Raw genomic sequence first — 11,578 nt, forward strand, 5'->3', positions numbered from 1 at the left:
ATCTTTTTGATATCTGGTTTAAGATTGTAGGTTCTGGGAATAACTGAGTTGTCTCCAACATTACAAATCCTGTTGCTGATATCTGATAAAAGAAACCAGCTTTATGAAAGAAAATCCAACTGCTGTGATGATAAACAAATGTTTGGCACTTATGACTATGAAAGAATCAGAAAGGATTAGGAATGGAAGAGAAATTAAAGCAGAAATCTATTTTTAATTTCACTTTTAGTAACTTTTAAGTTATATTTTTAACATAGTTCATTGATTTTAAAACATATTTAAGCAAAATTGAAATCTTTTAGAAGATTAGAAATTTTATTACTTTAAATTCAACCATCTCTGAAAAGAGATTGCCATTTATTTCTGTACAAGCATTATAAGAATTGATCACAATATATATAAATAATGTACTTTATAGTACCTTTTTTCATACAATACACCAAAATAAATTCTAGTTAGGTCAAAGTGTTAAAATTTAAAAGTTAAAAATTTTAAAAAGAGAAAAAACAGAAATTTTCTATTGTCATATTTCTCATGGAGAAAGGACTTTTTAATTTTCAGTAGATGGAAGCAATTGCAAAGATAAAGATTTGTAATTTTGACTGAACAAAATTTGAACCTTTCTATGTTTTTTAAAAAACTTAAACTGAAGAAAAATCGTTGCTGTTACATTTTACAAAAGATTAATACCTTAAATATGTAAAAAAGCACACACAAATTCATTAGTGAAGAAATAGTTTAAGCGCCAATAAATGGGCCAAAGACTTGAGTGGACATTTTCATAAAGAGAAAATAAAACTGTTTAATAAACAGAGACCCTGGGGACGGTATCATTTATAGGCTTTTCATAGTTTCTTTATTCTTGTCTTGTTTTTTTAATTTTGAGCAAACAAGTATTTCACTCTCTCAGTAAATTTCCAAAGTTTTAGCACAATGCCATTTAAAAGACCACTTTAAAATTTGCAGTGCATCTTAGTCCCTGTAAAGAAAAATGCAGAAAGTAAGAGGTAGGTCACTGGATTAAAAATGCCAAAGACTATGTTTCTCTTGTTCTTATTTTTATTATTATGCAATTATATAATAGCTTAATTCCTGGAAGATCCAATATTCAGTGTGTATATTGGGTCTTATTATCTCAATTTCTAGGTTATTTTACAGCAGTAAATTTATCTGTTTTATGAACATCATTAATGTTTTGAGGCCATATTTTCCTGAATTATGTAATTTATTTAAATGGGTCTATGTTTTATTTTAAAACAATAACTAAAAACTTTTATCATTTTTTCTAATTCTTACTTTATTTTGCAAATATTTATTTCGTGGTCTTTGTGTACTCTTCTCTATGGGGCTGAGGACACAGCAATAAGCAAGAGACAAAATCCCTGCCTTCATGAAGCTTGCCTTCCACTTGAGACTGTCCGGTTGTGCATTACACAAAGGGGGCTGATTGAGGAGCTGCGTGGGGTAGTGAAATTCATCCTACACTCTGCTCCTATCTGTGCCTTTTTCTGTGCACAAAGGTGGCTGTTAACCAAACCCTGTACATGGGGCAGGATAGGTGTGTCTGCACACTTGCATGCACATGAGTCTTTTCCTCATTTACAACCATGTGCCAAATGTGAGGTCCTAGTTCCACTGGGGGAAGACAAACAATAAGTAAGTTACATAAATAAAACTTTAGAGTATGTTTGATGATGGTATGTGCTTCAGGAAAAATAAAGTAAGAAAGGGAATAGGTTATGTGGACTGGGAAGGCCTCCAAGGAGGGATTTAATGTGAAAGAGATGAGAAAGCAGGCCAGCTTGTCTGGAGCAGATTGAATAAGATAGATAATGGGAGGCCAGGCCAGGGAGCTTGGATAGAGTGTGGGTAGTGCGGATGTGAGTGGGCGGAGATTGTCTGGCCTAGTAGGCCAAGGTAAAGAATTTGATTTTTACTTGGAGTGAACTGAGAAGTCTTAGAGGGTCTGATTTATCTTTTAACAGACTAACTGCGGCCACTTCAGTGGTGAAAATACACTGAAGAGGGACAAGAGTGGAAGCAGGAAAACCAGTTGGGGGTTATTGTAATAATCCATGTAAGGGATAGTGGTGATTTAGACAAAGGTGGTAGAAGTGAAGTTGGGGTGAAATGTAGGATTCTCAATACACAAGTAGAACCAACAGAACTTGATGGCAGACTGGATGTAAGGTCTAAAGAAAGGAAAAAGTCAAGGAAAATGTCAAGGTTTTAGGTCTGACCAATGGGATGAAATTGCTATTCATTGAGAAGTAAGCATATTATGCCAACACTAGATTATGGGAAGGGGAAAGATTAGGAGTCCAGTTTTGGGAGTGTTATGTTAGAGATGACAGGTGGGGAGCTAGAATATGAGGTTGGGGTTCAGGGGAGCAATCTATACTAGAGATAAAAATTTGGGAGTTATTGGCATATAAACTATTTGAACCATGACATTAGCAATTGAGTGAAAGTAGTTAGAAAAAAAAGAAGACCAATGATTGAGTTCAATTGTTTGGTGGTGAGAGAGATGAATAGAAAAATACAAAGAAAACTAAGAAGATGCTGCTAATGATTTAGAAGAAGAACTAGAACTGCTCAGGGTTCTGGAAACCAAGTGAAAAGAATACTTCAAGGAAAAAGAGTAACCAGCAGTGACAAATGCTTTTGGGTGATCACATAGGATTAGAAATGAACTTCTTGGTAAATCACTTGATGGGAATTGGTTCAGGGGATGGGAGAGCAGAAACTGGAGACAGGCATAACTAATTTTTATGAAAAGTTTTGATTTAAAAGGAAGGACAGAAATGGGTATAGCCGGAGGAGAGAAGAGGATATTTTAAGATGAAAAAAAGAGACAAAGATTGATATTGTAGGTTAGAGAGGGGAAATTGGTGGAACAAGTAGGGTTAGGATTTAATGCATAAATGCTGGAGTTGACCTTTGCTAAGAGAATGAACAGTTTATCCACAATAGAAGAAAGACACTATAAATAGGCCCAAATGCAGGAAAGTGGCTAGATGTCATGGGGGGTGGGGGGAGCTTCTTCCAAAGAATCAGAAGAAATAAGTGAAATAAGAAACAAGATCTGGAAATTAGAGTAAGGATTAAGAAGGGAAGTTTGGGAAAAGAACAAAAGGTATGAAGACAATGGGGTAAATAGAAAGCATACAACAAGAATATGGAAATAAATTTAAATATGTCATTTATTCATTCTATTTATGAATGGAATAAACTCTTCAGTTAAAAGGCAAAATTTTCAGACTAGATTAAGACACAGGAAGATTTGTACTATTTATAAGTCAAATTTAAAACTCAAGGACACAGAAAAACTGAAAATCAAGGTTCAGAAGAGGTACTAGGAAAATACCAGTACCTGAAAGAAACATGGTATAAGTATATTACTATCAGACAGAATGCCATTATTAGAGCTAAAGAGGACAACCAGATGATGATAAAATATTCAGTTCACCAAAAAGATTAAATTATTCTAAATTTGCTACATTTGATAACATTGCCTCAAAATATTTGAAATAAAATATGACAGAACTATAAGCAGATTAAAAAACGTCACTACAGTAGGTAACTTTAACACCTTTTTTTGAGAAACTGACATGTCAAAATCCCAAAGCAGTAAAGATTTTTAACAGCATTATTTATGAACTTAATGTATAGATAGAACACATCAAACCCTTAACTTAAAAAATACATATTCTATTCACATACACATGGAACATTAAAAAAAAATTAAAGGTAGGGCTAATTATTGGTATCTTATAGTCCACATTCTCTGAATAAACCAATTTAAACTAGAAATCATTATAAAAAATATAACTAAAAATTTCCCATTGTGTCTAGAAGCTAAAAATAACAAACAAATAAAAAATCATAATACCTGCTGTATCAGAGAAGAAATGATGATAGATAATAGAAAATATCTGGAATTGAACAATATTGAAAATAATAAAAATTTGTGGATCATATTCCAAGAGAAAGTCATAGACTTACATTCTTCATTAGATTTACATTCAAAATTAATGAACTTAAAATCCAATATTAAGAATTTAAAAAAGAAAAGGACATCAAAATAAATGCAAAGAAAAGAGAACACTGAAAATAATAAACATAAAGCAAAAATAAATGAAAATGGATAGAGGGTTTTTAAAAAATAAGAATTGATTCTTGGAAAGACTAGTAAAATAGTTGAAGCTTTAGCAAGTTTAATCAAGAAAAAAATAAAGTCAAAGAAACAATTTTTGAATAGAGAAGTGGATATAACTATAGATGTTGTACAGATTAAATCAATAGTAAAAGAATACTAAGAATAACATTTGGTCCATAAATTTGAAAACTTGGATAAAGTGGATTAAATTCAAGAAAAACATGATTTTCCAAGATTGATTCAAGAAAAAACCACCCTGAGTAATTTTACAACTAGTAAACAAATTTTATCTTTAAAATCTTTCCTGTGAGGAAAAAATAAAAACAAGAAACAAAATCAGGGCCTGGAGGCTTTACTGGTTAGTTATACTGAATGTTCAAGGAACAGGCCAATCCAATGTAATACACAGTCTTCCAGAAGGTAGAATGAAAGAGAATGTTCCCTAACTCATTTTATGAGGCCAGCATAACCTTTCGTACAAAATAAGGCAAAACAGTACAGTTTTATTTCTGAATATAGTTGCAAAAATCCAGAACCAAGCATTAGAAAATGGTAACTCGAAAAGTAATATAAATGACAATCTTAATGTGTAAATTAAGATTATTCCAAGAATGCTAGATGATTTAACATTAGAAAATCTATTAGTATAATTGATTACAGTAACACTTTAAAGAGGAAATCATGATTGTCTTAACAGACACAGAAAAGCATTGATAAAATTTTATCTTTATTCATGATAAAAACTCCTAGTAAACTAGTAATAAAACTTTCTTAATCTGATATTGTATCCAAACAAAAAAATTATAGCAGACCTCACACTTCCTGATGTAATATAAAAAGCTTGCCCTTATGTGAGATCTTGTTGGTTTATCCAGGTTAGTGTGATGCCCCGAAACATCCCAGAGTAATCTGGACAGAGAATAAAAAAGAATTTGCAAAGTCCCTTGTGGGACTGGGGAGAAAGAACGAAGTATTAAACTTCCCCATCTGGGGTGTTCCTAATATTCTTACAAGCAGTGTGGATAACCAATTCAATAGGCTTTTGCCCTTATGACACTTATTCCTACAAAGGAGAAGCTAAGCTTACTTATAAGTATGCCTGAGTCACCTCCAGAGAACCTCTTTTGTTGCTCGGATGTGGCCTCTCTCTCTAAACCAACCTGGCAGTGAACTCACTGCCTTCCACCCTCATGGGACATGATTCCCAGGGGTGTAAATCTTCCTGATAATGTGAGACATGACTCCAGGATGAACTGAGACTTGGTATAATGGTGTTGAGAAAGGCTTCTCAACCTAAAGGGAGAAGAGAGAAATGAGATGAAATAAAGTCTTAGTGGTTAAGAGATTTCAAACAGTTGAGCAGTTATCTTGAAGGTTATTCTTATGCCTTATATAGATATCCCTTTTTAGTTTATGGTCTATTGGCGGGCTGGAGGGAAGTACCTGAAACTGTTGAATTATATCTGATACTCCTTTTATCTAGGGTACAGACATATGAGTAAAAAACAAAGGACAAAAAATAAATAAATAATAAAGGGGGATAAGGGTAAAAAAAAAAATGGGTAGATTGAAGTACTAATGGCCAATGAGAGGGAGGAGTAAGGGGAACGGGATATACGAGTTTTTCTTCTTATTTCTTTTTCTGGAGTGATGCAAATGTTCTAAAAATGATCATGGTGATGAATACACAACTATGTGATGATATTGTGAGCCATTGATCATATATTTAGGATAGATTGTGTGTGTGTGAAGAGATTTCAATAAAAATATTTAAAAAGAAAAAGAAAAACCAAATAATTTGTTACATCCTAAAAGGAGCCTGGTAGATGCCAACTTTTCTTTCAAATAAAAGCAGTCTGCTCATAGAAAAAAAACTTGCTTTTAAATAAGGTACAGGACTAGGATACCTTCTATCACCACAGCTCTTTAATGTTTTACCTGAAATCCTAATTAGTATGGTGTGCCGGTTTGAAGCTGTTAGGTATTCAGAAAAGCTGTGTCCTTTAATCCTCATTCAATATTGTTGGGTGGAACTTTTCTGATTGTTTCCATGGAGACATGACCCACCCAATTGTGGGTGGTAACTTTTGATTAGGTGGTTTCCATGGAGATGTGTCTCCACCCAAAAGTTGGAGTTGTTTACTGGAGCCCTTTAAGAGGGAACCATTTTTTGGAAAAAGCTTTAGAGCCAAGAGAGCAATCAAAACCAATAGAGTCCACACATCCAGAGACTTTTGGAGATCCAGATGGAAAATGTCCCTGGGGCAGCTTCATGAAACAAGAAGCCTGGAGAGAAAGCTAACAGATGTCACCATGTACCCTCTCAGTGAGAGAGAAACCCCAAACTTTATTGGCCTTTCTTGAGTAAAGGTAACCTCTTGTTGGTGCCTTGATTTGGATATTTTCATGGCCTTAGAACTTTAAACTTGCAACCTATTAAATTTCCTTTATAAAAAGTCATTCCAGTTCTGGTATATCACATTCAACAGCTTGTAAACTACAACATATGGTAAGAAAAGGAAAAGAAATAGAAGGTATAATGATTGGAAACTCAGAAACAAAATTTTCATTATTCATGGATGAAATGACATTACAGAGAAAACAGGAGAGTTTATTAGGTTTCATAAGAGGGTTTAGAAAAATTGCCAGATAGAAACATCAAAATATAGAAGTTAGCATGTAGAAGGAAGTAGCAGTTTAATAATGCGATAAGAATACCATTCATCATAGCAACCAGAAATGCCCAGTACCTATTAATAGCACTAACAAAGGACTTGTGAGCTCTTTATGAAGAAAAGTATAAACCTTATTTAAAGAGACATGAAAGAATATCCAAATTCATGTAAAGATCTGCTGTAATCTTGGATAGAGAGTCTCAGTATTGTGAAGAAATGATTTTCTCTAAATATATCCATAAATTCAGTTTAGTTTTGATCAAAATCCCAACAGGATTTTTTCATGAAACCAGACACATTAATTCTAAAAGTGATAATGGAGAAATCAAGAATAGTCATGAAATTCCCAGAGAATAATACTATGGGGTGATTTGTCCTCCCAGTTATCAAGTCTAATTCTAAAGCTGTAAAAACAGTATAGCACAGAGTTAGATAAACAGATGAAGGGATTAGAGGAGAAAGGCACCAAAACTGACTTAAGCATAGAAAAAAATTTTTGATTTATGACAGAGCAGTCCTCATATGTCAGTGGAAAAGAAAGATTATTTTTTGTCTACATGGAAAGTAAAATAAAATACACTTTACTCCAAAAATTCAATTCCAGGAAAATGAGAGTCTTGAATATAAAAAGGAAAACGTTAAAACTTTTAGAAGAAAACTTTAGAGAGGAAAACAGGAAAATATTTCTGTGACATTTGAGAAAAGATAGATTTGTTAAATAAGAAACACACATACAAATGAGAACCAGAAAAGGAAAAGATCTATCCACCTGACACTAAAACTTTTCATAATAAAAAGAAACCATAAACAGACTGAAAAGACTAGTTGCAAGTGGGAAGATATACTGTCTACATACATATGCAAAGGATTAGTATACAAAAGTAAAGACTCCTACAAATTAGCAAGTAAAAACATAACACGAGAGAAAAATGGTCAAAGATGTATGTAGTGTGCAGCCTAGCAATACAATTCCTCAAGTATTTCTGTCTCTGGACCTTTTTACCTGGTTATATCTCATTGTTTATGAGGGTTATATCTCATTGTTTATTATCCTAGAAATTAAAATGGAGAAATTGAAAAATATTTCCTTTCAAAATGACAAAATTGACTTAACGCATGTTAATATAAATAACATTTTTATGAAAAATAACTGGATTTTTCAAAATGCTTGGAAAGGGTGGGACAACCATCCCAGCAGCCCTGGAGGACAAGCCATTGTTTCCGGATGACTCCCAGAACTTGGAATCTAATGATGTTTTTCCTGTTGCGTTTTTGCCTTGCTTAGGACTAGTGACTCATTTTTTTTCCTTCCAAATTCCACCTTCCGAAATGGAAATGTGTATCCTGTCCTACCACTCTATTTTGAAACCAGATAACTTGTTTTTTAGGGTTCACAGGTCTACAGATGGAGAGGATTTCTGCCTAGGATGGACCCCACCCATAACCCACTTTGATGAGACTTTGGCCTTAGCATTGTTGATGAAATGATTTAAGGCTTTTGGATATTGGAGATGGGAAGTGTTTTTTACTTGCCAAAGACTGTGGCAAGCCAGCAGCAGACTTCAGGGAGAAAGCTTGGCCCTGCTGAGGTCTTGAATTTGAACTTTAGCCTCTAAAACCATCATGAAAAATTCCATCATTAAGTCAATCAGTGTGTGGTATTTGTCATAGCAGCCTGGCAGACTAAGGCAGTTGCTGACAATTTATCTTCAAAGGGTCCTATTTGCAAAAGGGTTCATTCTCACAGGAACACAGATTAAGATTAAAAAGTGAGGAGGGAATTGTTTTACATGTTTGTAAATTTCTTTAATGCTTGACTTAATAGAGGACAACTGAATTCTCATATCTCTTTTTGCATTCCATCTGTTGCAGTATCACATGTCATGTAGCCTTTGGAAAATTGCACTAAAAACTTATAAAAGAAAAGGGGATGCATGGGTGGTTCAGTGGTAGAATGTTCGCCTTCCATGCCGGAGACCCGGGTTCAATTCCTGGACCATGAACCTCCCCCACCCTCCCCCCAAAAAAATACAAAACAAAAGAATTTATGAGAGAATGAAAGTGAAAACAGCAAATAACATCTTAGTATTATTTTGAAAATATATTTGATTAAACAGATCCCCTGAAAAGTTCTCTCTGGAATCCTCAGGGGTTCTAGTACCATACATTGAGAACCATTGGTATAGAGAACTACCTACCTTTGTGCAGCAGGGAACACTTACAGGCATGTTCATACAATATCTGTAATGTTAAACAACAACACCACCAAAAATCAGGTGTGAGTAAATTGGGGATATACCCATACAATGGAATATGGAAATAAGAGAGTGGTCCCCAGATCAACATATGTCAATCTCAAAAAACCTAATATTGAATATAAGTAGCAAATTATAGAATAATAAATAAAGTATGATTCTATTTATATAAAATACAGAAGATAAAGTTAAACATACATATGTAGGGATGTATACAAAGGAGCTAAAATGAAAAAGAAGGGGTTCCAGGTCAAGATGGCAGCTTAACAATGTGCACGTTTTAGTTTGTCCTCCAGAACAACTACTAAATAACCAGAAACAGTACAGGACAGCTCCTGGGGCCATGTCAGTGACCAGAAACACAGCGTACCCCAGTCTGGACCAGCTGGACCGGCTGCGAGCACTCCCCCGAACTGTGAGTTCCCAAAGCTGTGGTGGCCAGTGCCCCTCCCCCACAGGCCGCTTCCCAGAGGGGAAAGGAAAGGACTTTACCAGCAGCAGGGACTGGGCACAATCAAACGCCAATTGTGGAACTAATTAACAAATTCTGACTACTAAAAATAGGTCCCCAGCTTAGGTGAACCTGATCAAAGCGGACGTTTCTCATTTTTGCCCCGGCGCCAAGGGGGCAGCACTGACAGAAAAAGGGGAAAAAAAAGAGAAGGAAACAGAGGTTTTTGTGGCTGTGTATCTACAAAGGCTTGACTGCCTCTGGATACAGCGGCAGGACTTTTCAGGCTGCAACTGCCCCAGGCATAGGCAGAAGTGAGCTCTTTTGGGGGCTTGTCTGGAGCCTGTGCCTTCCCCAGGGGAGGGGTGAAGCCCCACTCAGGTGGAATCCCTCCATCAAGGAATTCAGACACCAGGGCTTGGTAATTTGAAGCCATTAAAACCAGCCTACAACCTCTCCTCTGTCTCCACCATGCCCCCAGCAGGGAGAGTCTGCCAAAGTTAAAGGTACCACATCATCTTATGCTGGTGGGACCTGCAGTCAGACAAGTGCCACACACAGGGCAGGATAAGAAAAGCAGAGTCCAGAGACTTCACAGGAAAGTCTTTCAACCTGCTGGGTCTCACCCTCAGGGAAAACCAATGCAGGTGACTCTTTCCTCCTGATCGGAGGCCAGTTTGGTCTGGGAAAATCTGGCTGGGGACTATAATATCTAAGTAGACCCTCCTAAGTGTGTGTGTCAGGGAAGGCACCACACAAGCAGGGCAAGAAACAAGAAAATAAGAACTGAAAAATTCTCCTCTGTTAAACAAAACTTAAGCTAAAGGTCCAGATAAAGCTGAACGGAATGTCAAAGAACAGATTGACAACAAATTCATCCAGCAAGAAAACCCTAGACAAAAGAAGTGAAAACAATCTCTAGAATAAACTAATTAAGGTAATTAAATGCCTAGATGCCAGCAAAAAATAACAAATCACACTAGGAAAATTGAAGATATGGCCCAGTCAAAGGAACAAACCAACAATTCAAATGACATACAGGAGCTGAAACAATTAATTCAGAATGTACAAACAGACATAGAAAACCTCATCAAAAACCAAATCAATGAATTGAGGGAGGATATAAAGAAGGCAAGGAAAGAACAAAAAGAAAAAACTGAAAGTCTGAAGAAACAAATCACAGAACTTATGGGAATGAAAGACACAGTAAAAGAGATGAAAAAACAATGGAAACCTACAATGGTAGATTTCGAGAGACAGAACATAGGATTTCAAACCTGGAGGATGGAACATCTGAAATCCAACAAGAAACAGAAACTATAGGAAAAAAAAAAAAGGAAAAATATGAGCAGGGACTCAGGGAATTGAAAGACAATATGAAGTGCACGAATATATGTGTTGTGGGTGTCCCAGAAGGAGAAGAGAAGGGAAAAGGAGGAGAAAAACTAATGGAGGAAATTATCACTGAAAATTTCCCAACTCTTATGAAAGACTTAAAATTACAGATCCAAGAAGTGCAGCACACCCCAAAGAGAATAGATTCGAATAGACATACTCCAAGACATTTAATAATCAGAATGTCAGAGGTCAAAGAGAAAGAGAGGATCTTGAAAGCAGCAAGAGAAAAGCAATCCATCACATACAAGGGAAACCCAATAAGACTATGTGCAGATCTCTCAGCAGAAACCATGGAGGCGAGAAGACGGTGGGATAATATATTTAAATTATTAAAAGAGAAAAATTGCCAACCAAGAATTCTATATACAGCAAAACTGTCCTTCAAAAATGAGGGAGAAATTAAAACATTTTCAGACAAAAAAATCACTGAGAGAATTTGTGACCAAGAGACCAGCTCTGCAAGAAATACTAAAGGGAACACTAGAGACAGATACGAGGACAGAAGAGAGAGGTGTGGAGAAGAGTGTAGAAAGGAAGACTATGAGTAAAGGTAAAAAGAAGGAAAATTAGATATGACATATAAAATTCAGAAGGCAAAATAGTAGAAGAAAGTACTACCCATGCAGTAATAACACTGAAT

The 11,578-nt window shown here is 35.5% G+C and overlaps 1 long non-coding RNA gene across 1 annotated transcript; it reads right to left on the reverse strand.

The window, feature by feature from the left end:
* Positions 1-844: 844 nt before the first annotated feature.
* On the reverse strand, positions 845-6,200 carry LOC143686471 (uncharacterized). The gene is made up of 3 exons (XR_013177181.1): positions 6,098-6,200; positions 5,247-5,452; positions 845-979 (listed from the first exon to the last, which is right to left on the reverse strand). It is a non-coding gene; the product is annotated as an uncharacterized LOC143686471 (long non-coding RNA).
* Positions 6,201-11,578: the final 5,378 nt, after the last annotated feature.

This window comes from Tamandua tetradactyla, chromosome 1, assembly GCF_023851605.1.
Source record: "Tamandua tetradactyla isolate mTamTet1 chromosome 1, mTamTet1.pri, whole genome shotgun sequence".
Classification (NCBI taxonomy): Eukaryota; Metazoa; Chordata; class Mammalia; order Pilosa; family Myrmecophagidae; genus Tamandua; species Tamandua tetradactyla.